General features: G+C 42.7%; 1 protein-coding gene and 1 long non-coding RNA gene across 2 annotated transcripts in view; both read left to right on the forward strand.

The window, feature by feature from the left end:
- The window catches only part of TGFBR2 (transforming growth factor beta receptor 2), a 90,865-nt gene that overhangs the window by 3,379 nt on the left and 60,431 nt on the right, over positions 1 to 27,055 (forward strand). The gene's annotated exons all lie outside the window — the stretch shown is intronic.
- On the forward strand, positions 1,218 to 9,518 carry LOC122230476. Its single transcript, XR_006207451.1, has 2 exons — positions 1,218 to 2,255; positions 8,349 to 9,518. It is a non-coding gene; the product is annotated as an uncharacterized LOC122230476 (long non-coding RNA).

Below are 27,055 nucleotides of genomic sequence, written 5' to 3' on the forward strand. Positions count from 1 at the left end.
ACCCTGTGCACTTGGAGGCGTTAATGAACCCTGGTGGTTTATTTCCTAGACCCCTCTTTCAAAAGCCCATTTGCTTGTTGAATGCTCTTATAGGAGTGCCTGTTGAATGTTTGTTTTTCTCCGTCCCTCTGAACATCTTTTCTTTCCATTGATCTGCCCTTTTCTATACCTGCCATGTTGTAGGTCCCCACTTGGGCCACCCTGGTTCCCCACTCTGTAGCCATTGTGGTAGACCCAATGTGCCCATCCAGTCTTTCTTTTGAGGATAGGCTTAGAGATACAAGCTTTGGAATCGAGGCCTCCTGGGTTCCAGAACCACCTCCTGCTTACTGGCTATGGGGATTATGGAGCCACGGTAAAGATTAAATGAAATAAAGCTTTGAAGTGCTTAACACAGTGCCCACAGCATAATAAATGCTCAATAAATAGCAGCTTTCATTATTATTAAGTCCTCAATCAGGCCTCACAAGATGCTCCATGATCTGGTTGTCCTTTGATTCTGAGACTTTGCATCCCACCAAGTGTCACATTTTCCCAATGTACCCCTGTCATCCTGTATACACACGCCCTGAATAGTTTAGCCCTTTTAGTTAGTGTCTTTGTTCAAGCTGCTCTCTGCTCACACCTCCGGCTCCCTGAATAACTTTCCCTTGTCTTTAAGACTGCACTCAAGGGGCGCCTGGGTGGCTCAGTCGGTTGAGCGTCCGACTTCGGCTCAGGTCACGATCTCACGGTCTGTGGGTTCGAGCCCCGCGTCGGGCTCTGGGCTGACAGCTCAGAGCCTGGAGCCTGTTTCAGATTCTGTGTCTCCCTGTTTCTCTGACCCTACCCTGTTCATGCTCTCTCTCTGTCTCAAAAATAAATAAACTTAAAAACAACAACAACAACACTTTGCTCAAGTGTCATCTGCCTAAAGAAACCTCAACCCCAGGTTGAGCTAAGACCTTAGCACCCAGGAAATGTTGACCTGAGCTGCTGGTACAATCCAGGCCAAGCATTTTAACAACCAGGCAATCACTATGTATCGGGAGTTTGTCTGAATGGTAAAATCTTACTTTTCGTTAGAATAGTTTTGGCTCCGGGGTGCCTAAGTGGCTCAGCTGGTTGAGCTTCTGACGTCGGCTCAGGTCAGAGTTTGTGAGTTTGGTTCATGAGTTCAAGCCCCACATCGGGCTGTCTGCCGTCAGCACAGAACCCACTTTAGATCCTCTGTACCCCCCTCTCTCTGCCCCTCCCCTGCTTGCTCTCTCTCTCTCTCTCAAAAATAAATAAACATTTAAAAAGGAAAGGAATCGTTTTGGCTCTGATCTAAGTGGGCAGTGTGGCTGTTTTTATCCTATGTCCTTGTTTTCTTATTCTGGTGAGATATGGAATAAGAGGCTTCAACTTCTGACAAGGCATGAAGGAAAGTTCTCATCCAGTCCCTTCAGCTATGCATTTTGAATTAGCATTAGGCATTCTAAGCCCTTCCAAAACGTTAGGGTTTCCACCGAAGAAATTCTCCAGTAAATCCTGAATTCTCTGTCCTTTTTTTTTTTTGTTCTAGAAGGTTGTCGAAAGGAGACTTTCATTAAAAATGAAGTGCTGAAATCTAAATATAGCTTTTAAGTTTCTTTTTTCATCAGGGTTTTATGTTTTGGTTTATAAGCAGTGACGCAGAGTTGGTCTAAGGGCAGAGTGGCCCTCGAGCAGTCTCTCTGTGCTGCAGAGCTGTGTGGATGTTATTTAGGTCTGATGCAAACCACCAAAACAGTTTAAAATAGGGTGCAGAGGAAACCTACTTCCTGGCTAGAGCATGGCATTATTTAGCCAATTTCCACATAAAAGCATAACTCCGCTACCTTGTTACCTTCCGCTCTCTGGGTCCTCACTTACAGCTTTGGCCGATTTAAGGCATGATTCTCAGGGGAAGTGACTTAGCAGAGAAGCATTAGCAGTAAGAACACTCACCACGTGTTTTGTGCTACCTGTTTTCCGTGTCATCTTGTGTCCCGTTCCCCCCCCCCGCCGTACTGTTGCTTCTGACCTGGGCACCTCGATCATTCTCCTTCCTTGCCTGGCATGTCAGGAGGGTTTAGAAGGCCGAGCGGGCACATTAGCTCATCTCAGGGAGAAGTGGGGAGAAGGGAAACCAGCATTTGAAAATCTGCTCGCAGCCGGCTGCTTGACATGGCTGATCTAATTTAATCTTCAGAAGAAGCCTGCTATCTTTATTTATAAATGGGGAAGATGGAGTCTGCTCAAGGTCACTCGAGGTTTGTGTGTGTGTGTGTGTATTCAAAGTTTGCCCGGCTTGCACTCTGCTTGGCTCTTTTACGTGGTGTATCTGTGAGTACAGAAGCTGAGATGGAAGTTCGGGAGGGCGTGAAGAGTCCCCGTGTTTCAGCAAGGGGAAAGTGACCCTCTGATAGGATCAGTTCAGTGCCTCTGATTTCATGATTTGCTCTGCTTACGTGATCTGCCTCCTTCCTGACTCTCTTTGTACTACAGAAAATCAAGATAGGGCAGTCTCTTTGCGAGGAAACTCTACTCTTCTAGTCTGATCACAGAGGCCTTCATGTGACCCATGGTTTGACTGTTGGCGGCGATTGGACAAGCACCATCCAGGCCTAGCATGTGGGCAAAAGGGGCCTCTGCCGAAATTCCAGGCACGTAGGGTCAGCCTCTGCATACAGGCCGCAAATGACTGTTGGTGAGAGCAGAAGGAACAGACTTTATCAGGCATACCAAAGGGGGGAGATTTGACTGTTGAGGTCCACCCAATCTGAAGGCTTGCAGGTGGTTAAGATTCTTCTCCTCATGATAAGTTCCGGCCTTTTACTTGCTATGATCAGCTTTTTAGGTCTTGGCACTCAGCAGGAAGCAACTGCCTCCTTACATGTAGTCAACTCAGCATGGCTTGCTTAGGCTCTTATGGGTTCCCTAGCATCTTTGTTTTGTTTATGGGGCTGAAGCACAGCTCTTTAGGATGGCTTTAGCTGCAGACTAAGTGCCTATGACTAGTGAGGCTGTGAGTGGGAAAGGCTGTCTGCTCTGAAAATATGCAGCTCACTCACCCCCTCCCTCCCTCCTTCCCTCTCTCCTTCCCTCCCTCCCTCCCTCCTTCCCACCCTCCTTCCTCCCCTCCTCCCCCCACCTCTTTCCCTCCTTGCCTACTCACCTCCTTTTCTTTCTTTTTCTTTCTTTCTTTCTTTCTTTCTTTCTTTCTTTCTTTCTTTCTTTCTGATGAGATCTCCTCCCCCTCCCAGTTTATTTCAGCTCAGTTAAAATATAGGCCTAGTGTATGGGCAAAAGGGTCCTCTGCCCTTGGTTGTAGAGGGCACTACCTTTATTCTTCTCAAGTCAGACCCCTTGTCCATGGGGTGAGGAGACTCTGGGCCTCTGAATCCAAACTCCTCCCTCTTTTAGGTCACGTTTCAGGTACCTGGGAACCACAATTCGCTGTCCAGATGGCCCTGTTAGCTTTGACAGACTATATGGACCTTTTGGTCCATTTTGGTGAGGGCCCATATAGCCACTAGTCTGTGCACCTGAGCGATGGCTAAGGGGCAGCTGTGTGTGTATGGGGTGTGTTCAGGGGAGTGTTACAGCTTTGTGTGTCTGTACATACCTTACAAGGTCCCTCTTGATGTAGGATGGAAGGGGCAGTGGAAAGAGGAAGCTATGTTGTTGGCCAGGCCCCGGACAATGTTTACCCGAAACACCCAGTTCTAGGGAGGGATCTGAGTAGTTCAAGAGTTTTAAAATGATACTTGGTCCTGCAAAGTGTTATGAAGATATATTTTGTCAGTGGAAGTAGGACAAAACCTATTTTACTGAATAGTTTCTCAGCTTAATTTAGAACTTCCAGTATTTTGCCCCGTGGTGTGTGGGCCTCTATTTGTCCTGGCCCTGGCTCTTCCAGTGCTGGGGATGCATCTGGCCTCAAGAACATTCCTTTGCAGAGGTGTGGGGTACAAACTTAGATTTTGTGGATTGTATTATATTTTCCCTGGAGAGACTGGTCATTCATGAAAAAGCTAAGACTCTGTTTGTAATTATAACGTATTTTTTTTTTTTTTTTGTGCAGTTCAGTTTCTCATAGTATTTTCTTGAAGGAAACTTTAGTTCTATTCATTTGACTTGTTCTGTGTGCTATTTCACGTATACATTTTTTTTCTTTTAAAGATTTCTCGATGCCTAGTTGCATTTCCTCCATGTGTTGGGAACACTAGGGCAGGGTGAGACTTATCTAGATGTTTTCTTCCACTACTGTAAATATTTTTACATGAGTATCCGTGGCCCTCTCAAACCTCTGTAAGGAAAACAAGAACAGTAGAACAGTGCTAAGAAGGAAGAAGCCCTTCTGACCCTATCAAAGGTATAGATTGCCCAAACTATGCATGTTGGGGAGCCGGGGAGTTGGCAGAACAAACATGAACGTTTCGAAGGAGAATATGAAGTCTGGTACATACTTAGAGCGTAGGCCACAGCAGGTCTTATCTGAGAAAGCTGTAAATCATTACAGAGAATTCACTGACTTGGGAGGAAACTCAGCCGGCTGCTTTGTGGATATGACTGGCCATCCGAAAACTCTGTGCAACTTTTCTACACAGGGATATCGAATTGGCCTCATGCTCCCTGTGAGTGAGGAAGTTCTCTCTCTCCAGGAAGCTTTATTCAGGAGCCTTCATGAACAGGTTTCCCAATAATGTGTGTAGCTCGTTTCTTGAGATCTTGCTACTTCCTGGATCATGCTGAGCATCACATCTCTATGAGTTAACCTTCAAAAAAAATTTTAATGTTTGTTTATTTTTGAGAGCGGAAGAGAGAGACAGAGCACGAGTTGGGGAAGAGCAGAGAGAGAGGAGATACAGAATATGAAGAAAGCAAGCTCCAGACTCTGAGCTGTCAGCACAGAGCCCGATGCGGGGCTCAAACCCACAAACTGTGAGGTCCTGACCTGAGCCAAAGTGGGACGCTCAACTGACTGAGCCACCCAGGCGCCCCTCTATTAGTTAACCTTCAAAACAACTCTATGAGGTAGATTTTATAATGCTCATTGTAAGTCCTCCGGAGTTTAGGAAACTTAGCAAAGTCTACCTGGGTAGCAAATGATTATGCTGGGATTGGAACCAAGATGGTTTGGTTTAGACACCTGGCTTCCCAGTTGTTACATTACATACTATACAAAGGCGAGGCTGCCTAAATTGACATAGTAGTTTCTCTATTGTAGCAGGGGTGGGGGGGGGGACATAGAGGCTGAGAAAAATAATGATTATATCCAACATTTTTCTGATGCTTTAGTGTTTTTCATTTATTATCCTATTTAATCTCTTTAGCTAAATAAAATAGTGTTTGATTCATATGCCAAGTAATCAGACATCATGCCTGTCTTGTGACCTCAGTAGGAAAATGAAATATATACATCCATTGATGCATTGTGGAACATTTATGTCCTCAAGGAGCAAAACCGGCCCTTTATTTGGAAGGACTGGGGGGAATTCAAGGATGTATAAGTATGTAGGGAATATGTATGGTATGCCAAGGTGGGATGTAACTTGCAAGGCTTATCCTTGGTATAGGCCCATCTCCTGGCTCTGGAAGGGGGACTGGCAATGTGGTTAGCGAGTGTCATCAAGTTGAAGAATATTTAAGAAATTTGGGGCGCCTGGGTGGCTCAGTCGGTTAAGCATCCGACTTCAGCTCAGGTCACGATCTCCCGGTCCGTGAGTTCGAGCCCCGCATCGGGCTCTGGGCTGATGGCTCAGAGCCTGGAGCCTGCTTCGGATTCTGTGTCTGCCTCTCTCTCTGCCCCTGCCCCGTTCATGCTCTGTCTCTCTCTGTCTCAAAAATAAATTAAAAAACCGTTAAAAAAAATTAAAAAAAAAAAAAAAAAAGAAATCTTGCGGTGCCCTAAATATCACAGCTCACATATAAAAGAAACTTGATGGAGGTTTTCCCAAATTTAGAGGCAATTCAAATATTTATAGGATATCACTTAAAATGACTTACAAAGCTGAAATAAATTTTTTCCAAGCTATTAAACAATAAATTACAGGGGCACCTGGGTGGCTCAGTCTGTTAAGTGTCCAACTCTTGGTTTCGGCTCAGGTCATGATCTTGTTCATGAGTTCAAGCCCTGTGTCAGCCTCCGCGCTGACAGTGCAGAGCCTGCTTGGAATTCTCTCTCTCTTTCTCTCTCTCTCTGTCCCTCCCCTGCTTTTGCTTTCTCTCTCTCTCTCTCTCAAAATAAATAAATAAGCTTAAATATTTTTTAAAAAATTACAAATTCTGATCAACAGTTCTAGAGCAAAGATTGAGTTCTTTCTTTCTTTCTTTTTAATGTTTATTTGTGTGAGAGAGAAAGAGACAAAACATGAGCAAGGAAGGAGCAGAGACAGTGGGAGACACAGAACCCTAAGCAGTCTCCAGGCTCTAAGCTGTCAGCACAGAGCCCGAGGCGGGGCTCAAACTCCTGAACCGTGAGATCATGACCTGAGCCAAAGGTCATGCTTAACCAACTGAGCCAGCCAGGCACCCCTGAAATATTTTTCTATTATCTCTATAGAGAATATTGTAAAATATCTTTGGAAGAGGTGATCAAAGAGTATGCAATCAAAAAAGGTAGCAAAAATATTTCAAAGGTATGTCAGACAGTTAATAAAAACTGTTTTTTTTTTAAAATTTCATGTTTGTGGTATTTGTAGCTTTTTAAAATTTGTAACATGTAAGATGCCATTTTAAATCCTAAATATTTGCTTTCATACCTAAATTTCTTTTTTTAATTTTTGTATTCTTTTCCTTAAAAAATGCCCTGAAATTTAAAAGCTTCACAAGATCCAACTCTATGCTTAATGGTAGGATTTGCTTTTTGGCCTAAAAAGTAAATAGAAGTGCCTCCTTCCCCACCCCCATACAAACAGAGACTGAAGTCTGCATTGTTACATCACCAAACCCAAACTTCCCCCCCACCCCCCAGGCTTAGCTAAACCCTTCATCATTTCCCTAGTTTGGAGGCCCCATGCCAAGTAGAAAAGAAATTGTAAATATGTAATTATCACAGAACCTTGATCTTGAATGAAACCCAGATCTGACCGTTAGTTTGAGTGAAGATTCTGCCTGGGAGACAGCTGAGGAAGACTAAAGTGTGTTATGACAACCAAGGTGTCTGGGTGACTTGCCTAAGTCCCTCTGCCCCACTAGGTCTAATTTTTTTCTACATACAGTGGCAAGAATTGGACTAGATGATATTTCCAGTTTTTTTTTCTGTTTTGAAATGTTTCATTTTGTAGCTTAGTGGAGGAAATCATTGAAACTGACTCAGAAAACATAATCCTTAACTAATCTAAGCAGAAAACTCAAAAGTCATGACAGGTCAGAACTGACAGATAAACATCCACTTGGAGTTTGTTGGAGAGGACTACTCTTGAAAAAAGAAAAAGAAACCATAGTTATTTTGAAAATTTCTTGGTACAGGTGCCTGAGCATACACCCTGACTAAATAGCATGTTTACTTGAACCTAGCACTTCTTCCTTGCTGAAGAAAAGACTGACTTGGTTTTGGTGGTAATACCATTTCTCTTTGGTTAATTATGGCGTTCTCTTTCCCCCTTTCCCCTGAATTGGTTACAGTGTCTGGGAAGGCTTTTCCTGAGGAAGAGAATTATGAAATGCTTTGCCGTGTCTAGGAAAAGAACGTCCTAAAGGAGCTTCTATGGGTTTTTTGGGAAGAGAAAGGAAACTCGTCTGAATATATTTAGTCTTCTCCTGCCTTTCAAAGATTTCTCTACCACTTTTCTTAACATAGTCTCAGAAAAGACAGAATTTGCTACAGATTGGCAGATTGCAGACTGCTTTTTTTAGGCAGAAGAGTAGCTGTGAGCCCCGTAATTGCATTTCTGTAGTGTCTGCAGACACCAGTTAGCACAAAAGAGGAATCTTCTAACTATTCCTTTGAATGACTATCTTATTACTACATCTCACTTTTATATGTTGTTCCCCAAAACCCATAGGATTGGGGGAAAATGTTGATAAAATTTGACCTCAAATATGTGAAAAGGAAAAAAAAAAACAACCCACGGTCACATTGTGGAATCCCTTAAATCCTATTGTTGTAAAATACTTTCTAACAGTCTCAGCCCATCCTGAGCACTCTCTTATTCTTATCATTTCTATTATAATTAACCATATAATTTTTATTGCCTCTTATCACCTGTTTATTTACTGCAAGGAGCCACAGGCCAACCAGTCTTTTCCTTTTTTGCTGTTTTCTGTTTTCCATCACCTCCAGCAAGCCCTGCTTGTCCTAGTTGCTCACCCCTTCACGAACCTCATTTAACATCTACTTTTCATGTGTTACAATACAGGTTGAGGTTCAGATCTTGAGCTCAAGCATTCTGACACCAAAACGTTGCTTTTACATCATCCCCTGATAACAGCAACTGAAGATGTTCTGATACCTGGCTACTCAACGCGTGGTCCAGAATCTGCATTTTAACAAGATCCCGGGGTGATTCATGTACATACTTGAGAAGTCCTGCTCCAGTAGCATTAAAGCATTTTGCACAGAGGAGTCAAAGGATCTACAGTGATTTTGGGAGATCAGATCAGACTTGCTTCTGCCACTGAGGAGGAGAAGGATTCCAGGGGAGTAGTAGCTCCTGGTTTTCGGAGGGTGTTTTGAGTCCTCCCTAGCTACAAGGCCCCCTTTAAACCGTATGTAACTAACTAATGCTCGGAGGCTAGCAGAGGCGAATGCTCTGACAGCGCTTCAGGTCAATTACTGAGTCAGTTTTGCCCTGTTTACCCAAAGCATCTTCCATGGCTCTACCCTTGACCAGCAACCAAGATCCTAGGGATCCATTTCTCTGCTGAACTCATGGCATTTATCACGTTTACTCATTAGGCTTTTAATCACAGACTACCTTGACATTTGTAGGCCTTAATTAAGAGCTATCATACCTTGGCATTTCTGAAAGTGGGTAGCACTGTGCTGTATATAAAGTATGTCCCCAGTAAAGTAATGAATAAATGCCCGGTTTTTCGGGACATGGCTCTCCTCTTCAACATTAAAAAAAAAAAAAAAATCTTTTGCCTTGAGAAACTTATTTGGTTGATGCTGAGTGAGAACTCACTAAATTTTTCTTGAATCCATCAACATTTATTTTAGATGTTCTAAGCACCACCGTGGGCTTTTTCTGTGATTGGTGTCTGTATTTTATTTACCATAAGGCAGGTTTTTTTGCACCTTGGTTGCTTTCATCTTTAAGAATTTTGGGTCACTAGCAGTTACAACAACAACCAATTCTCATACCTCTTCCTGATCTTATTTTTTTCAAATAACTTTATCTTCTGACTTTTTTCTTCTTCTTGACAATTGAACTGTATTTGGCAAAAACCAAAATAAACAAAAAACTGAAAAAACTTTCCACTGAAACTTGTATCTCATGTTGTTGCCTTTTATATCAAATGTCAACTTATTCAGCAGAATAACTGTAAATCTTAATACCTCGAATCTCTTAAGCAGATGTTTATTTACAACAGGAACCTAATTACATGAAATGCATAACCATTTGCTTTCATATTTGCTCTTAAATCATGCTACCATAATGAAAATCTGAACTCTTACCTTCTGCCGTCTGTAAGAAGCTCAGTGGTTTCTGCCCATGGACACCCTCTGTCCCTTTTCTCTTTAATAAACAGACTTCATTTTGAACAGGTGACCCCTGCTAGAAAGCCTTCCATGGATCTTCTCTGTTGATCGCGGGGATTGATTACACGGCCCTTGCTTTCTGTTTGAGGTCAGGCGCTGCATCAGTATCCTTGGTTCCTAAGACTCACTGATGGTTCCTAAGACTCACAGGATGGGTTTGATGATTGCATGTGTGAATGAGGCCAGTCCTCTCCCCCCATTTCCCCTTCTTCTCTCAAGCATGCTATGGACCCTGGTTCCATTCAGACTGGGTCTCCTCACACATCCTTTTGCTTTTAGATTTTCTATGTTTGACTCTTCTGCTCCCCCACGTTTTCCCATTCTCTACCCATGTCCTACAACACCTCCACCATGCTGAAATAATGCCTGACCAAATGCCACTCCCTCTGTTGGGTTTTCAGTTTATTATCCCGTCAGATCTCCTTTCTTTCTCCTCTTTGCAGCCTCTCTAACAGGCCTGGCTTCCACACTCAGGTGGCTTTGGTGGCCAAGCTACTCTTGGCTGTATTATGTGCCCCTTATTAGAATGAAAATTCTTTGAGGGAGAACCTTCTGTCTGATTTTTCCTGGCACTCAGTGTGTATTCTCACTGAGAAATGTAGTTGCTGTTTAGAATTTATTACTTTTAAAGACCAGGGAAACTGCTTATAAATCCAAGATGGGATGGAGATAGATCTATATCTATAATATTAACTCTAGATATTTTTTATATAAATTTAAATATTTTTTTCTAGACTGTTGACCCTTTCACCACCAAGCGTGTCATCAGTGGTCTTGTCATTTATTGCCACCTTGAGGGAACCTTGGGCTTGTGGGAAATTTTAAACCATCTGATGCGTGTAAGTTGCTCTTTGCAGTGGAGGATCCCCTGTCTTCGGTCTTTAGTTTCTGTGAACTTGGGGGAGCTGTAGTCTGTGGGTGTCATAGCCTGTTGTTTTTCCGTCCGTCACCGACCGCCTTTGGTTCATTTATCCTCTTGTGTGTGAATCTTTTGTAGAGGGCCCAACGTGTTGTGACTATAGAAGCCAGAAAAAGTCATAAAGGAAATCATAATACCATCAGACTCGGGACAGGTTTTTATTTATTTATTTATTTTTGCCACTCCTGCCTTTCATTTTTATGAATGGTGGGTTATCTCCTGCCATTGGGATAGTTGGGGAAGGGACAGTTGAATGAAGGAGTCTTAGTGCAGTGGAGAGTGTCCGAAAACACCCTTCCACCTGCCCAAGGGAGGACATCCCATATTGCAAAGATGACTCCTGGCTGTACCTTCTGGAAAGGCTGTAGACATGGCCCCTAGCTCTCTTCCAGCTGGATTGTCACCCTTAGACCCCCCCTCCTCCAGGGAAATTTTGGAGCTACCCATGAGTTCGTAACATTAGGCATGGCTAGCAATGCCCTTTCTGTTCTATCTAGGGAGAAAGGGAGATGAAATAAGAATTTTATGTCTTAATATTCCGTCGCACTTACAGGAAATGGTTTTAATTTGATGGATGTTGGTTAGCTTTCAAAACTGCTGAAAACCTTTTATCTTTCAAGATTTTGACGATGAAGTTGGTGAGGATGTTTGTGGCAATTATATAATCGGTTATGCAGCACTGTGCAAAGCATTTTGTCAAACTCAGAGCGTCTCCTGTTACCAGTTTATTAATGAAATACTTATCTTCAGGGCCAAGGAAGGAATCTAGTTTCCTACTAGTTTCATATTTACTTGTTGGATAACTGTCGGAGCTACAGTTAACTCTGTTCGGAGCTCACTGGCTTTGTTACTCCTCAAGGTATAACTCCTCTTAAAAGCAATTGACTAAATGTTAGATGCCTCTGTTAGTCATCTTCTGCTAATCAAAACAGCTTTCTTCTTCTCTCTCTCTTTTCATAGAGAGTTCTGTAATTCATCTTTAAGTTCTGGGAAGGGAATCTTCACCGTGAGCTCTGATACAAAGTACTGTTTTGATTACAATCAGTACTTTAATAAAACGTATGTGAAAGTGAGTTACGGTGAGCATTTGATAATGTATATAATTGTCAAATCACTGTGTTGTACACCTGAAATTAATACAATATTGTATGTTGAGTATACGTCAGTTAATAATAATAATAATAATAATAATAATAATAAGGGAGTATTTAGAGGGAGCCCCTGAATGTCTGATTGATCCTGTGTCCCTGATCTTAAATCTACTTCCCTTGTTACACAAAGTGACCATAGAGGCCACCTTGGCACTCGTGCTCTCTGAATTGAAGTGTCTTTGAAGTTAGGGGAAAATGAAGGGATCAGAGTGAGCAGCTGATGATTGTGCTGGTTGAAAGCCACTCGTGTGACCTTTATCAGCAGTGACCAGGGCTGCGGTAGAACGTCCTGCTTGTGGTGAACATTTCTGCCCACAGCCCTCCCTGGTGCATATCTCTTGGGAACACGGAAAATGTCTTTTGTTGTTCAAATAGCTGTTAAATGAAGATGAAAAGCACAACAAACATCGTAAAAATAGTCATTTGCCAGCTTGTCCAGGCAGATAAAAAACCTAGTGTCAGGAAAACAGAAAAGAGCAGTGATTTGAATAACTTTATGAGTTCTGAGACTTACGGGGGAAAGAGTACCTACCAGTGGGGAAAAGAGTCTAGTCTGATAACTTTGAAGAAAACATATTGAGCATGTCTGGTTATAATGATTTTCAAATAATCCCTTATGTTAATAGAGTGCTTTATTATCTGTAAAAGAGTTTCACCTGGATATCATATTTCATTTTGGAAACGACCCTCTGAGTGGGTATAATTACCCTGTTTTACCAATAATATGGAAATGGAAGCCCAGAAAGATGAAACCATCTAAGGCCTTGTAAAGCATCACAAGTGTGTGTTTTTGTCATTTTACCATCTTTTAGTCATCGTACCCCTGGCTGCTTAATTTCTAAGAAAATGTGAGACAAACGCTATGGTCCTATCATATTTTTATCTTTCAGTAGCCAAATTGAGGAAGACGGGATCGTAGGATTAACATCAGAAGCCTTGTTCTTTGCCTCAAAAATTGGAAACCATATTTGGGATCGGCGAATACCCTCCTTCAAGATACACTTCTTTGAGGGTTTTGTCACCGGTCTTCCTAGAGCTGAAGCTATATAATGAGTTATTTTTCTTGTTCTCCTTTTCTTGTAGGGCAGTTTTTCTCTTAAACACCATGCGGTCTGCCTTCCCGAGGGTTATATCACCATTGCCAGTAGGCACATGTCGCCATTTATAAAAGACTATGGCTTTGCCACAGTCTTGTAGTTGTGCTCGTCTTCAGAGTTTCGGGATGCTTCCCATAATCACACAGGAAGGGTGTGTCTTCACCATATAGGCATAGAGGTCAAGTATTGTCCTTGGCTTCCTTTCCCAGAACTTCTTAGAGATGAATGTCTGAGTAAAGATACAGAGAAGAACAAGATTGTTTTGACTGGCAGAACACAAGAAACACAGGCATCCAGTATTCTGGATACCCTAAATTACTTTTGTACCCTAAAACCAAGAGCACACTGTATACACTGTATGTGAGCCAACTTGACAATAAACTATTTAAATAAATAAATACATAAATAAAAGGAAAAAAATAAATTACTTTTGTATACAGTAGCTTCTATCTTGAGGAGTAGCAAAGCCGACTTATTTGACTGACATTTTCAAAGGATATGGTAAAGAATGACCTTGATTGGCAGAAACTGCACTCAGCTTGCAAGCTACACAAAGCTAACGGACACTCCTGCTTGCCTGCAATTTGTTCTAGAAATGTCATTTCCCCCACAACATAAAAAGAGAAGTTGAGTCATGATGTCGTTTTACTTAATTTTGGTTAAGGAAACAAATCAAATCAGCTCCCACACTATAGTATGGACTTCTTTCTCTTCTTTTCTACCATTCTTCTTCTTTTTTTTTTTTTTCCAGTGGACTTGAGACTAAGGATTATTCTGATCTTTCCATCTCTGGGAAAATTTCCTAGAAAAGATGATCTTCCTTAAGTAATGACTGGGTTCATGAATTTATATTAGAATCAGATCTTCTTCAAATTAGAATGGATTTCAGTGTTACTTTTCATGTACTTCTTGTTTAAAAGGGATTTCATAGTAAATCTTCTAGAATACTACCTATTATATAATCCTTTTAAAAATGGTAATTTGTGCATACCGATTCCTGTTAAGGCAGATGTAACTGTATTTAGAAGAATATTCAAATTTTGAACATTTCAGAGGCGATCCTTCTTCAGATCTGGTGAGATAGTACTCAGTATATATCTGTTAAATGGAATAAGAAAGAAAATATACCACAGAGACAAGGAAGAGAAGTTAAGCTGTAGGACTATATTGACTTAAAACTTATTTTTTTGTGTGTTCTATCTGTTTAGCTTTGTGATTATCTGAAGGAAAAACTTGTCCACAACCGCGAACTCTGATCTAGGAGCTATTTATCTTATTAACTCTTTTGGTAGTGCATCTGAAAGGAGATAACACTTTCTTATGTTGGACTTTTTGAAGTCATTATTCATTTTGCCTTGTGGAGTCAAAGCCCTTTAGAAATTCAGCTTTCTCCGGAAACCTGCCCCTTAGGTCTTCAAACAGATCTCCCTTCAAACTCATGCTCTTGGTGATTGACCAAGGATTTCCACCCTTTAAAAACATAGGAATATGTAAAATCCCTACTAAAAAATTAACCTAAAATGACCTTCCAGGGGTGTCTGGCTCAGTTGGCTCGGATGACTCAGTTGATTGAGGGTCTGACTCTTGATTTTCGCTCAGATCACAATCTCACGGTTTGTGAGTTTAAGCCCAGCGTGGGGCTCTGTGCTGACAGTGTGGAGCCTGCTTACAATTCCCTCTCTCCCCCCTCCCCTGCTCGTGCTCGCTCTCTCTCTCTCTCTCTCTCTCAAAACAAATAAATAAACATTAAAAAAAGAAAAACAAAAAATAAATAAAAATGACCTTCCAAGCGAGAATTTGTACAACAGCAACCAAATGCCTTGGGACCGATTATGTTTACGATCCCTGCCCTATCCCAAAACATTACTGGAGTTTGAGTCACATAAGAAAATCACTTGGGTTGGGTTTGACCCAACCCGTGTGCGTTGATAAAAATGTTCTGTTAATAATGCAGTTTGCGACTTTCCCCGCAGCCAGGCCAAGTTGAGAGGCATGGTTTGCAGGCAGGCCCTCCTCTCTCGCGGACTGCCTTGCTCCCTATCTCTAACCCCTGAGCTTGTTCCTGTTTAGCTCTTCACTCCATACACAATAAATCCTTTCCTGAGCTGTATTTACTTTTTTTACTTCCGGCTGCACATTAGAATCATATGGGGAGCTTTTAAAATAATCCCAGTGCCTGAGCCAAACGCCTGAAGTTCTGATGCATTCGCCCTGGTGGAGGGCCCGAGCATCGATAATTGTTTTAAAAGATCCCCCGATGATTCTGTTGTGGAACCCAGGTTGAGACAGACTGATTTCTACAAATGGAGAATTTGCACAGAGAAGTCGAGGCGTTCACTTAATGTCCCGCCACAAAGTAGTACCATTTATGACTCCTGACTCTAAATCCAGTATTAACAAATAAGGGCAAGGCTTTGTTGGAGAATGAGGGGAGAATCAAAATCCCTTTACTTCTGGAAACTCATCGGCAGAGTGGGGTTAAACACACACCCATCCAAAAGCCTGTCTCACCGTACAGGTGGTTAAAAACCAAGGCCGAAGGAATCGGAGCGCTGGGCCCTCCTCAGTGGTTGTATTCGTGCACCTGCTTCAAGGGAACCAAGGGAAGCTGGGGGCATGCCTCCTTGCAGTATATACCCAGCAACCACACCCAGGACTCTTCCGGTTCTCCCGAGCGACTCCACTCTCCAGAGCGGACAGTCGGCACACTCACTGAGTTGGGCCTCTCCTTGGGGAGGGTGTCAGATGCCAGGTGTCCTTGGAGAGGCCATTCTCTGAGTTCCTTTCCAGCTGCTGGGAGAGGCGCTGCCCTCTCTCTGAGGCCTGGGCAGACCACGTTGGGGATGGTAGATCTTATGCGGAGGTGGACACGCTGGGGGTGGAGAAGGAAGAAAGGGTGAACATATCATAGGGGTTCTGATAAGACGTCGTTCAGCAGAAGGATACTCAGATCATCGGGGCCTTAAATGCCAGGCCATGTAGTTGGGCTTAATTCTCCGAGTCACTGGCAGATTGTAAGCAGGGACGTAATCGAACCATCCCCAGGCCAGACGTTTGTGATGGGAAGGCTGTGAATGCCTTTCTTCTCTTTTCCTCTGATGCCTCTGCAGCTAGCAGAGGGCAACGGAACCCATCCCAACCTGCCTGTGCACCTGGTCAGCACCTGCACCCTTCTGGATTCTGATCCCACATCAGGGTTAGGGTGTCATCACCGGCACTTAATGGTTTTTTTTAAAAAAAAAAAGAACAGTTCTTTCGTTGGACCTCAGACGATATAGGCGGAAGCTCTTAAGCATCGCAGAACCTCGACTGTCTCCACCTTATCTTTAGGTTCTGTGCTGATCTCGCTCCATACAAAGTAGTCTGCCGACTCTTCTGGAATGAGGTATGAACAAACCAAACAGGGGCACAAATTCATTAATTGCAAGGGGGCACTTTCTTTTGCCAGACCTCACTTATAGATGCTTTCCTGACGTGTTCACACCCCAAGTATCTCAGACATATGCCTCATACTTTTAGAAATCTGAAGAATTTAGAGTTTCAGTTGGGTAGAGCCTCAATGGAATACTTTTATTATATCTAATGCCATTTTAATGGGCTTGAGACTAGGGAGGTTGGATTGATTGGACAACGTATATAAACCACTGCAAGGAATTTACTAGAGTGGAGAACGATGCCAATAGCTCAGAAATGTGGTATTTAGGGAGCTTTTTACTTCATAATCACCATGACAACATTGGGACAAATTGTATAGCCCTCTTAGAGAGCAAGCACTTGTTTGCTGGAACTTTCTGCGGTGGTGACAATGTCTAATGTCTGTGCTCGCCACTGTGCTAACCATTAGCCACCTGTGCCTTCAAGTGTGGCCGGTGCAGCTAAGGAACTGGGTTTTAAATATTATTTTATCTCAGTTACACTTAAATGTAAATGACCGCCTGTGGCTATTGGCTTCCATCATGGACAGAACAGTTATAGAATATCCTTAAAATCCTCATTCCCTTCAAGTCCTCTGATGAAGCACAATCAGATAATTTCTTAGCACCTATAATCATAGGCAGATTACATTATTTATACCTTTCCAGTCCTGTACTTTGGAATTGTAGGCTGTTTCTGTCTTGGATATATGATATTCTAATGTTTACGAAAATACTCTTTAGTGTAGTACGCTTTAATTATAATACTTTGTTCTAGGAGGATCCAGCCGGGGCCTCTTTTATCATCTGTGTTTTTAGTTTTAATCTTAAAAGGGCTATAAAAATAGTATTATTTTGTGGGAGAAAAAAATGTGCTTAACGTCAATGCCTGTGGAGCGGTAGGGATTATGAAACATTCAAACTCCTCCTGGAAATACTGGATAAAGAGAAGTTAAAGAGGCAGGTAGAAATCTCCAAGGAGAAAACTTGCCCTGGAGGAATGCTTTTAATTAGATTTAGCTTCCATCAGAAGAGTCTAGCAAGGTGGCTTTCCCTGAGGGCATTGGGATTTTCCCCCCGTGAATAAATTCTCTCCGCCATTGGTCACCTCTCTGCTACGTTCTTCTAGAAACTCAGCCTTACTTGGCATGCCGTGACTTAAACCCTCCAAAAAACCTTGGAAAAGAAGCCAGTATTTTTTCTAAAATGTTAATTTCCTTGCTTTAGGCTTATGTAGGCTTTGACTGGAAACTCAATCTGTGCGCCTCGGCTCTGTATTATGTTTCAGTCATTGAAATGGGGCTTAATAAGAATTACTTGATACCTTAGGAGTCAGATGAGCCTCACTTTTTTTTTTTTTTTAAACAGTCTTTTATCTTAGGCACAGGGATTTCCATTTTGAGAGGTCGTGCCAGCTGACTTGAGCCTCTACAGGTCTCAGCTTGTTGCAAACCTAGTTTGGTCCATTTTTCTCACTTCTGGGACCTTCTGTTGCTGCCACTCATGGCTTACGGGTTTACTGAGGAGATCTAGTCCCTGTCCCTAATTGTCTCCTGTCCCTACCTCAGCAGTAATACTACAGATAGCCAATCATTTCATATATAACACGTCCCTTAAGAAGTCGGGATGGAATGTTGGGGCACCTGGGTAGCTCCATTGGTTAAGCATCCGACTCCTATTTCCACTCAGGTCATGATCTCACAGTTAGTGAGTTCGAGCCCCGCATTGGGCTCTGCACTGATAAAGCAGAGCCTGCTTGGGATTCTCTCTCTCCCTCTCTCTCTCTCTCTCAAAATAAATAAAATAAGCTTAAAAAAAAAAAAAAAAAAAGGAAGTCAGGGTGGACCATTAATTACAAACGACGTCCAGGCCAGTCTCTTCCCCCTGGAACTTCTTTTCTGGCTCTGCCCTACTTCTCCTTCCATGTCCCTTGTAGCTTCTGATTTCAGAGCTCCCTGGAAGCTGAGGAGCCCAGGTCTGTTAGGATTTCTTCAGATCAGTGTTTGTCCAATAGAACTTTATGCTGTGATGAAAATGTTCTGGATCTATCCTGGCAATATGTGGCTATGAAGCACTTGAAAATGGCTAGTGCTACTTGAAAGTGAATATATGATTTTATTTAACTTCAGTTATTTACGTGTGTTAGTTTAGTTATTTAAATTTAAATTTAGAAAGCCGCGTGGACTTCTGACTACCATATTACACAGCGCAGCTCCAGACCGAGCCCTCGACTTCAGAACAACGTGCCTTGACAAGAGCATCTTGTCTTGGGTGCCCCGTGGTCCTCTACCTTCATGAACGAGCTCTTCCCAGGAAGGAAACTCTCTTGACCTCTGAACTAACTTCTTTATACTGCTAACTTTGATTATTGAAATCTTGAGCTTTTTATTTTTTATTGTTTTAGACACTGCACAGACGATTCACACTCTCTGCACCTGGGTTCTGGGTTCAACATGCCAATTTTTTTTTTCTATTGTCTTCTTTCCTCTGTCAGTGTATCTTTATTCCTTGTCCCACAGCTACAAATACGCATTCATTTACTTTTTAACAAATAAGAGGAATTTGTCAGAAACAGTAGAACTTTTCTCCGGGAACCTAAGGAAGGGATGTGAAACTTGGTGTTGCAGGATGCAGGGAAATGGAAAAGTGGAAACAAGTGTTTATTGCATGCCAGCTACTACGTGCCAGGCAGCGTCGAAGATTCTAGAGGACAGCAGTGAACTAAACAAAGACCATTATGCTCCCCCTAGAAACAGGATTTTACTAATATGTTGGGATAATAAGTGCAGAGTAAGGAGCAGAGGCTGATGGCTGAGTGTAATTTTAGAAAAGGGCTACCATATTCCTATCTGAAAAAGGCATCTATCTTCAGAATGTTCTAGGTGGAGGGAATAGTATGTCCAAATGCCCTAAAACCAGAGCGTGCTTGTTATCTCTTCACACCCTCTCGGTTTCCCCATGGTCTCTCATCTTTGCTGGTCTCTCTCTCTCTCTCTCTCTCTCTCTTTTTTTTTTTTTTTTTTTTTTTTACATTTATAGACACACATTTTTACATTGGACTCCTCAAGAAATGAAGCCAGTCCACAACCCCATTGGTGTTGGTAAAAAGATTAGACTGAAATGGTTGAGAGTCGGTGAAATGTAGTCAAAATGTGCTTTCTCGGTCACCACTGGGGCCATGCAGCATTTTACACATCTTGCCGCTCACTCCATTAGGTAGTTTCCAGCACTAGTTAGGTTTAATGAATAAGATTATTTGAGTTGGGGGGCGGGCGAGGGCAAATCCAAGGTGCAGAAGTTAGCTGCCTATGGGAGTGGGCACAAAAAGTCTTCTAAAGAACTAAAAGGTGTCGTAATTTGATCTCCCAGTCAAAGACAATTCAGAACATTTCAAAGTTGAAGTTACTTATTCCACACTTAGCCCTAGCAGTAAATGTTATTGCCGTATGCAAATATGGCCGTCCCCATAGATGGAAGGAGCCCGCTGTATTCCAGTACTCAGTGGGAAGAGCCCTCAAGGACTGTGGGTGTGGTTCTCATTTTCTGTACTGAAATGACTGCTGGGATCTATCTTGACTCTGCCACAGCCTGTTGACAACAGTGAAAACAATATCCTCTGGTAAATGGCTGTTCTCTCTTCTCACCAACTGCAGTGGGCTTGTTACAGCGTGGAGGGCAGTTGGCTTTTTACCTATCGGAGGACAGCATCATACAGATCACAGCTACTTACCTTATGAGAGCCCTGTGTGCTGTTTACTGTGAATGGCATTAATGACAAGGGTGAGGAATACCCAGGAAAGGCATAAACCCTCCCCACACCTTCTCATCCAACTGTATTGCGAGAAAGCAACAGAGTTGCTCGGTTCAAGAGCAGATTCTCAGAATTCATTTCAAATTTCCTACCCTGTGATGTCCCTCCTTGAAGGCTTCCCAGTGCTTAAAACGTATTTCTTTCTTTTTTTTTTTTTTTTTTATTTCACTTCCTCTCCTTGAAAAATATGAAGGGAGGCTTCAAAGTGTTTGTTGTTATCTTAGAAACCAAAGTGAATCTGAACGCACCCTTTAGTTTTTTCGTGCCAACTAGTCGAAGGCAGTTTGGCAGCTGCTAGTCAATGAAGAGCCTCCCCAGAATCTTTTACAAGGGGGTCACAGTTTTAAACATAATTCTGAAACTATACCAGAACTGGTTGTTACTTTCATTTTCTTAAAATCGACGATGTTTCTTTGCCTTAATTTTCATTTGAGGGAAAATTCAGCCTCAAATAGATGGCCTAGTAGAAGGAGCTTGGTTTTGAATTTTGGCTTTTAATTCCACATTTATTGAGCCCTGTTCTGTGACAGACCCTGGGCCGAGGCTGTCCGTCTTGGAACAAGACAGATGATAGTCCCTGACCTCATGATGCTGATATCCTGCTGCCTGCCAGCCTCAGCAAGCTACTTAAACAGTTCCCTCTTCTGTAAAATGGAAGCAATAATCTAATCTCTCATAGCCACTTGCCAGACACAGTCAAGGCATAGATCAAGTAATGGGATGTTTTTGTACAATTATACATGTTATTATTACTTATCATTCGAGCTGAGCCCAGAAATGGATTCAGAGTAAACAGAGATGTTTCTAATGCTGAAGTTGTTTTTTTAAAATGGTTAGAGTGAATGTCTGTGCTGTAAGCCAGAATTTCCTCCACATCCCCCATAAAATTAGAGGAAATGCCTACACGGGCTGAATGGAAAGTGATCCTTTGTCATCTGACATAATTTTCCTTCCTTCTAACCTCGGGATGCACAAATGTTTGTTTCTGCAAGATGGATCAGCTTCAGTGATCGGGGTTAAGCCTGAGTATTAGTGGGGGATGTGGACCTCCCAAAGTTGCAGAGAGTGGGGTTTCTCAAGGAGCAGAGACAGCAAAACTGAAATCACACCGCTTGATAGTCCTGAAGCCGTTTTTTCTTATAAGCTGAAACATAGCATCTCATTCTGCTTAACCAGGACTGCCAGGTCAGTGCTGAGGCACGTCTGAGTTATTCAGGTTTCTTGACTCTTGGGGGTTGAACTGTGAGTGTTTTCCAAAACGAAAGGGACTTAAAGATCGTCGTGTTCGGCCCACCTATTTGACCGGTCAGAGGATGGGCACAGTGTGGTTGGGTAGTTGCCCAAGAACGCAAAGCCAGGCGCACAGTTAGTTCAGTGTCTTCTCTGCTGCAACCCGCGTCTACTCCCAGCGTGAATTCTCCTCGAGGGGAAACTGTATAGCAATGTCACATAATTAATTTGTACATGAGGAAACGGCTTCGAGGAAAAGAGATTAAGGAATATTGCTTTCCGTGTATCTGAATGGCACAGAACGCTTCTTAACTAGATAGATACTTACAAATCTAGGAAAATTGTTGCTTATATTCCTCTCCATGTTCCTCATCAGCTGTGAATCACATTGTGCTGGGTTTTTCCCTGAGAAAGAAGGCCAAACATAACTTCATTTCAGCATTTCAGAATTCCATAATCTTAAGGCGCCTCGTTGCCTCCCCACGGCTGCCCGTCAAATTCACTAATTTTATTAGCATGTTGCCAAATGACACACGAAGTGCCTCAAAGCCAAGGCGGATCAGCTCTTCATGTTGAATGTGGCGCAAGGGTCAGCAGAGGATTTGAAAATCGAACTCGATCCTCCAGTTACTACCTAGTTGCCAGACCTAAGCTGGTTCTGAACAGTATTTTAAAACCAGATGGTTTGGTTCTAGAAGGGTGTTTAAAGATCCAAAGCATTCTTGGGAGCTTTGTTATCAAACAGTGATTGGTTCCGTTAGATCTCTTTGAAAGCTTTGGCTCCAGGTCGCTGGTAACAAAACGTTACCGTAGTTCAATTTGTCTATTCGCTCAAATTTCCTGAAATATTTTGTAGAGGTCATCAGACTGCTGCATTCTGGTGATGAGGAGGCATAGATTTACCAGACTTTTAATTATCTTGTGCCTTTCCTGTAATTTTCGTTTGTGAGAGAGTGTTTGCATGCCGTGCTACTTTTCTAACCAGAGTGCTTGTGTGGCACTTTTTATTGTCCAGATGATTTTCTCATGTACTTCAAGCACGTTTTCACTTCATCCTGACCCTAGAGAGTACCATTTCATTGACCAAGAGAAGGGGGTTTCAAGAAGTGGCTTGCCTTGGTCCTACAGCCTTAATAGTGGCAGATCCTGAACTCTGAAGTCTTTGACCTTAAAACCCTTGGACTTCACAAGCTGACTGTGATTCTATATGTCTCCTAAAATAAGCAAAGGGATTACAAAGAACCAAAGCTCTTTTCTAAGAAACGTGCTGCTCCCCTGGCCCTACGTGACCCCCTCTGCTACTTCTGGCCGCACTCAGTATCTTTGCCTTCTGCTGGAGGGACTGTTAAGTGCTTCTCGGGAACCTTTACAATGGGTACATCTGTCACACTGCTAGTGTCGGGGAGGCTGAGGGTTTTCATGTGACTTGTGGCTTTGTTTCTCATTAGCTGTGTCTCATTGACCTTGAATAGTCATTTCACCTCTTTGACCCTTAATTTCCCCATCTGTGAAATGGTGATGACAAAATGCCATGGTGGTTGTGATGAGCAAACAAAATAATCCTCACTCTTGGTACTGGACTAGGCATTTGATCTGCGTTCAATAAATGGTGTAGAAATAACTAGTGTTATTATTATTCTCCCATACAGTTCCGATTTCTAAAGTAGAAAATTTTCCTTTTCTTGAAACGTGAGTGTCCACGTTAGTGAATCAAATACACATTGGAAAATGACCATATTAGAGAATTATACGTGAGTTTTTGGCCTTCCAGTTAAACCTCTAATGTTAGAATAGAGAGTTGAACAGATATGTTAAAAAAAATCATTAATGGTAAAACTTCAGGTGGCCGCAGGGGCCGGGCAGGGGGTAGGAGTCGTGAGGGAGCAGCAGTGAGTGGCAAGCCAGCCAGTGGGTACTCGAACCAGCTCAAGGGCCTACCACCCCTCACTAGCTAACGTCTGACTGTTGTCATGGCAACTCTGTAGGTCCACTGTTGCCACATCTTTTTAATTTTCTTTTTTGTTTTTCATTTTATTTATTTGAGAGAGAACAAGTGAGGGAGAGGAGCAGAGGTGGAGAGCAAGAGAGAGAATCTTAAGCAGCCTCCATGCTCAGCGTTGAGCTGGATGTGGGGGCTCGATCCCATGACCCTGGGATCATGACCTGAGCTGAAAGCAAGAGTAGGATGTTCAACCAGCTGAGCCGCCCAGGCACGCCATCTTTTAATTGTCGTAGTTGGAGTTGGAAATCCAGCTTTTCCTGTGAAATATCCTAATTTGAAAACCTGGGGGGCGCCTGGGTGGCTCAGTCAGTTAAGCGTCCGACTTCGGCTCAGGTCATGATCTCGCGGTCTGTGAGTTCGAGCCCCGCGTCGGGCTCTGTGCTGACAGCTCAGAGCCTGGAGCCTGTTTCAGATTCTGTGTCTCCCTCTCTCTGACCCTCCCCCGTTCATGCTCTGTCTCTCTCTGTCTCAAAAATAAATAAACGTTAAAAAAAATTTTTTTTAAAAGAAAACTTGGTTCACATTTCTTTTACGTTTATTTGTTTCTTTTGAGAGAGACAGAGAGTAAGGAAGGGACAGAGAAAGAGGGAGAGAGAGAATCCCAGGCAGGCTCCACGCTGTCAAGCACAGCATGGACTTGAACCCGTGAACCATGAGATCATAACCTGAGCTGAAATCAAGAGTCAGACACTTAACCTACTGAGCTACCTAAGAGCCTCACTTGGTTCACTTTTTAAAAAGAAAAGAGTTTAGGCCAAACGGAACACATCTGTGGACTCTATGTGGCTCATGCAATCCCTGCTTTAATGTCTGTCAGTCTGGTCTACTCCCAGCTTATTTGGGTGTCAGAAACCAAGCATCTCGAACCTCACCCCTTAAAGAAGTACTTCACCTGAGTGCTATCGTATTTCCAGCCCTTTTCCAGAGCATGAGCCTCTGAATCATCTGCTTTGACCAGTATTTTCACATACTTCACAAAACTGAAGAGCCTTTCCATTTCCAAAGTTTTTTTGATAAAAATCATACAAGTACTTTTTTTTTTTTTTTGGTTCCCTACAGGACTGTAAGCATCTTGAAAAGAAAGGGTTATGTCTCATAATGTCCACCGTTTCCATAAGAGTTCTTTTTTTAAAAAATTTTTTAATGTTTATTTATTTTTGAAGGAGAGAGAGACAGAGAATGAGTGGGGGAGGGGCAAAGAGACAGAGAGGGAGACACAGAATTCGAAGCAGGCTCCAGGCTCTGAGCCGTCAGCACCGAGCCCGACATGGGGTCAAACTCACAAACCGTGAGATCATGACCTGAGCCGAAGTCGGACGCTTAACCGACTGAGCCACCCAGGCGCCCCCGTAAGGCTTTTATATCCGCTCACAAAGCAGATAGGTAATGCATGTTTGCTTATGTCGGCTAATTTTTCTGGTAATTATTTGAGTTGAGTTGGAATGCTATAGCACTCCATAAATCCTGTGCTCATTATGGTGCCTCTGCCAGGCTATTTACCAATGCTGTTTTGACTGTCACCAAGAGAGTTAATCATATTTATTTGCAATAATCTCTGGGTGCTTTTGCTTGTTGTCACGGTATACCATCCAAGTCACATCAACTGAGGGAGAATTGTTTTCTCAGTTACTATTACTTTACATAAAGCACCAACTAACTTTAAAGCATTTCCCAGCAGAATAGTTATTTTGACAGTATGTGAAATGGTGTCAAATTGTACTCCTTCACTTGGTATAGTATCCCATTTGCATTGTTGTGGCTTAATTTATTCAACTGGTTTCCTCTTTTCGTCAACCCCAGCCCCTGCATTCTCCTGGTGTTGGCTCATTTCAAAGTCTCTAGAGTTAAGATTTTGCCAGATAAACACACTGTGAAAATCAGCTTTCTCAATGGTAAACTAAAATTGCCATGTGTGGACAGTGGCATTTGTTGCCAACTGCTCACCCCTGCCCAGCTTTCTGGGGGCTGTTTTTCTACTAGATCCCTGTTAAACATTAAAGAAGATGATTGAGAGAGCTAAGAGTTTTTCAGCTCTTTGTGGCAAAAATTCTAGTATTCGGAAATACTGCCTTTGGCAGTAATATAGATATTTCCATCTGCAAGAGTCATTTAAAATGTGTGGGTTTTGTCACCTGATATGTGGCCTGATTCTGGGACATATACCCGCCACCACCACCCCCCAAAAAAAGCAAATGCAGCAAGTGTTTTCGGAGAACTCAAGCTGCACTTCATCCTCAGTGATCCAAGAAATTCAGGGCTAAGCAAGAAAACAGAGTGTGCATATTGGGAGCTATTTGGAACTATAGGGGTTGGGGAGTGTTCAGTTGAGAAGTTGGCAATCAAGCTCCAGCTCAGTTATTTTATGTTTGTCACTAGACAATGCCAATCACTTTTCCATTCAGCGGCAACTTGTTTTAGTCTATATGTGGCTTTTGAAAAGCTCCCTGTAAATCAGAATTTTAAAATCCTCCTTTAGAGGTACAGTCAAGTTTTCAATGTAAAATGCCCTATTGGATTAATCCCTTTGAAACATAGCTTAATCCCTTCATTTATTTGTTTGGTGAATACAAGTTCCTACATTGGTTTATGCAGTTTCCTTGAAACAATCCATAGTGAACAATTCGACTCATTTTAGCCAAAAAGGCTAAAGAAAAAAAAAATAAAGAAACCCAAACCTTCAAAGCTAACTTCCTCCACTGAACAAGTCAAAAAGGGAGGGAACACACACGCACACACACAGGCACGCGCACACACACACACACACACACACCTCCTCTCCGATTTATTCACAGTTACCTACTTTTTAGTGAATTTAGGCTGGAGTTTTATTAGGATGCTTGACAACTGTCCAGATTCATTAAACCAGGCCTGGAGTTTCTTCTGTTCATTCCTAGATTAGAATATTTCTATTATGAGAGGAGGCAGACTACGTCTGAGATTCAGTTCTTGCCTCCTGTGCTTCTGGTCCCGGGGCTTTTGCTCTGCCTTCCCAACTCTCCTTGCCTTTTGTAAATCTCACTTGATCGAGCCAGTCCTGTGAATAGCATACACACCAGAACATGCATGTGCCACTCAAATGCAGGATGCCTATTTGATGAATGATTCTGTCTTCAGAGATCTCATCTCTGCTCAGACTCTCCTGGTCTGAGCTATTTGCTCAGCCCAGAGTGCCTTTATTTAAATTAAAAAAAATTTTTTTTAATGTTTATTTATTTTTGAGAACAGAGAGACAGAGCATGAGTGGGGGAGGAGAGAGAAAGAGGGAGACACAGAATCTGAAACAGGCTCCAGGCTCTGAGCTGTGAACACAGAGCCCGATGCGGGGCTCAAACCCACGAACAGTGAGATCATGGACTGAGCCGAAGTCGGCCACTTAACCGACTGAGCCACCCAGGCGCCCCTAAATTTTTTTTTAATATTTATTTATTTTTGAGAAAGAGAGAGAGGGGGAGAAACAGAGTGCAAGCGGGGGAGGGACAGAGAGAGAGGGAGACACTGAATCCGAAGCAGGCTCCAGGCTCCGAGCTGTCAGCACAGAGCCCAACACAGGGCTCAACCTCAAGGACCATGAGATCATGATCTGAGGCGAAGTCAGACGCTTAACCGACTGAGCCACCCAGGCGCCCCGCAGAGTGCCTTTTTGTCCTTCCCTTGCCAAAGCCACCCATTCTTCAAGGACTGATCCCCACCCCCCACCCCCCATCCCCCATAAAACTGGGTATTCTTGTGCCAGTCTCT

The sequence above is a fragment of the Panthera tigris genome, chromosome C2 (assembly GCF_018350195.1).
Source record: "Panthera tigris isolate Pti1 chromosome C2, P.tigris_Pti1_mat1.1, whole genome shotgun sequence".
Lineage (NCBI taxonomy): Eukaryota > Metazoa > Chordata > Mammalia > Carnivora > Felidae > Panthera > Panthera tigris.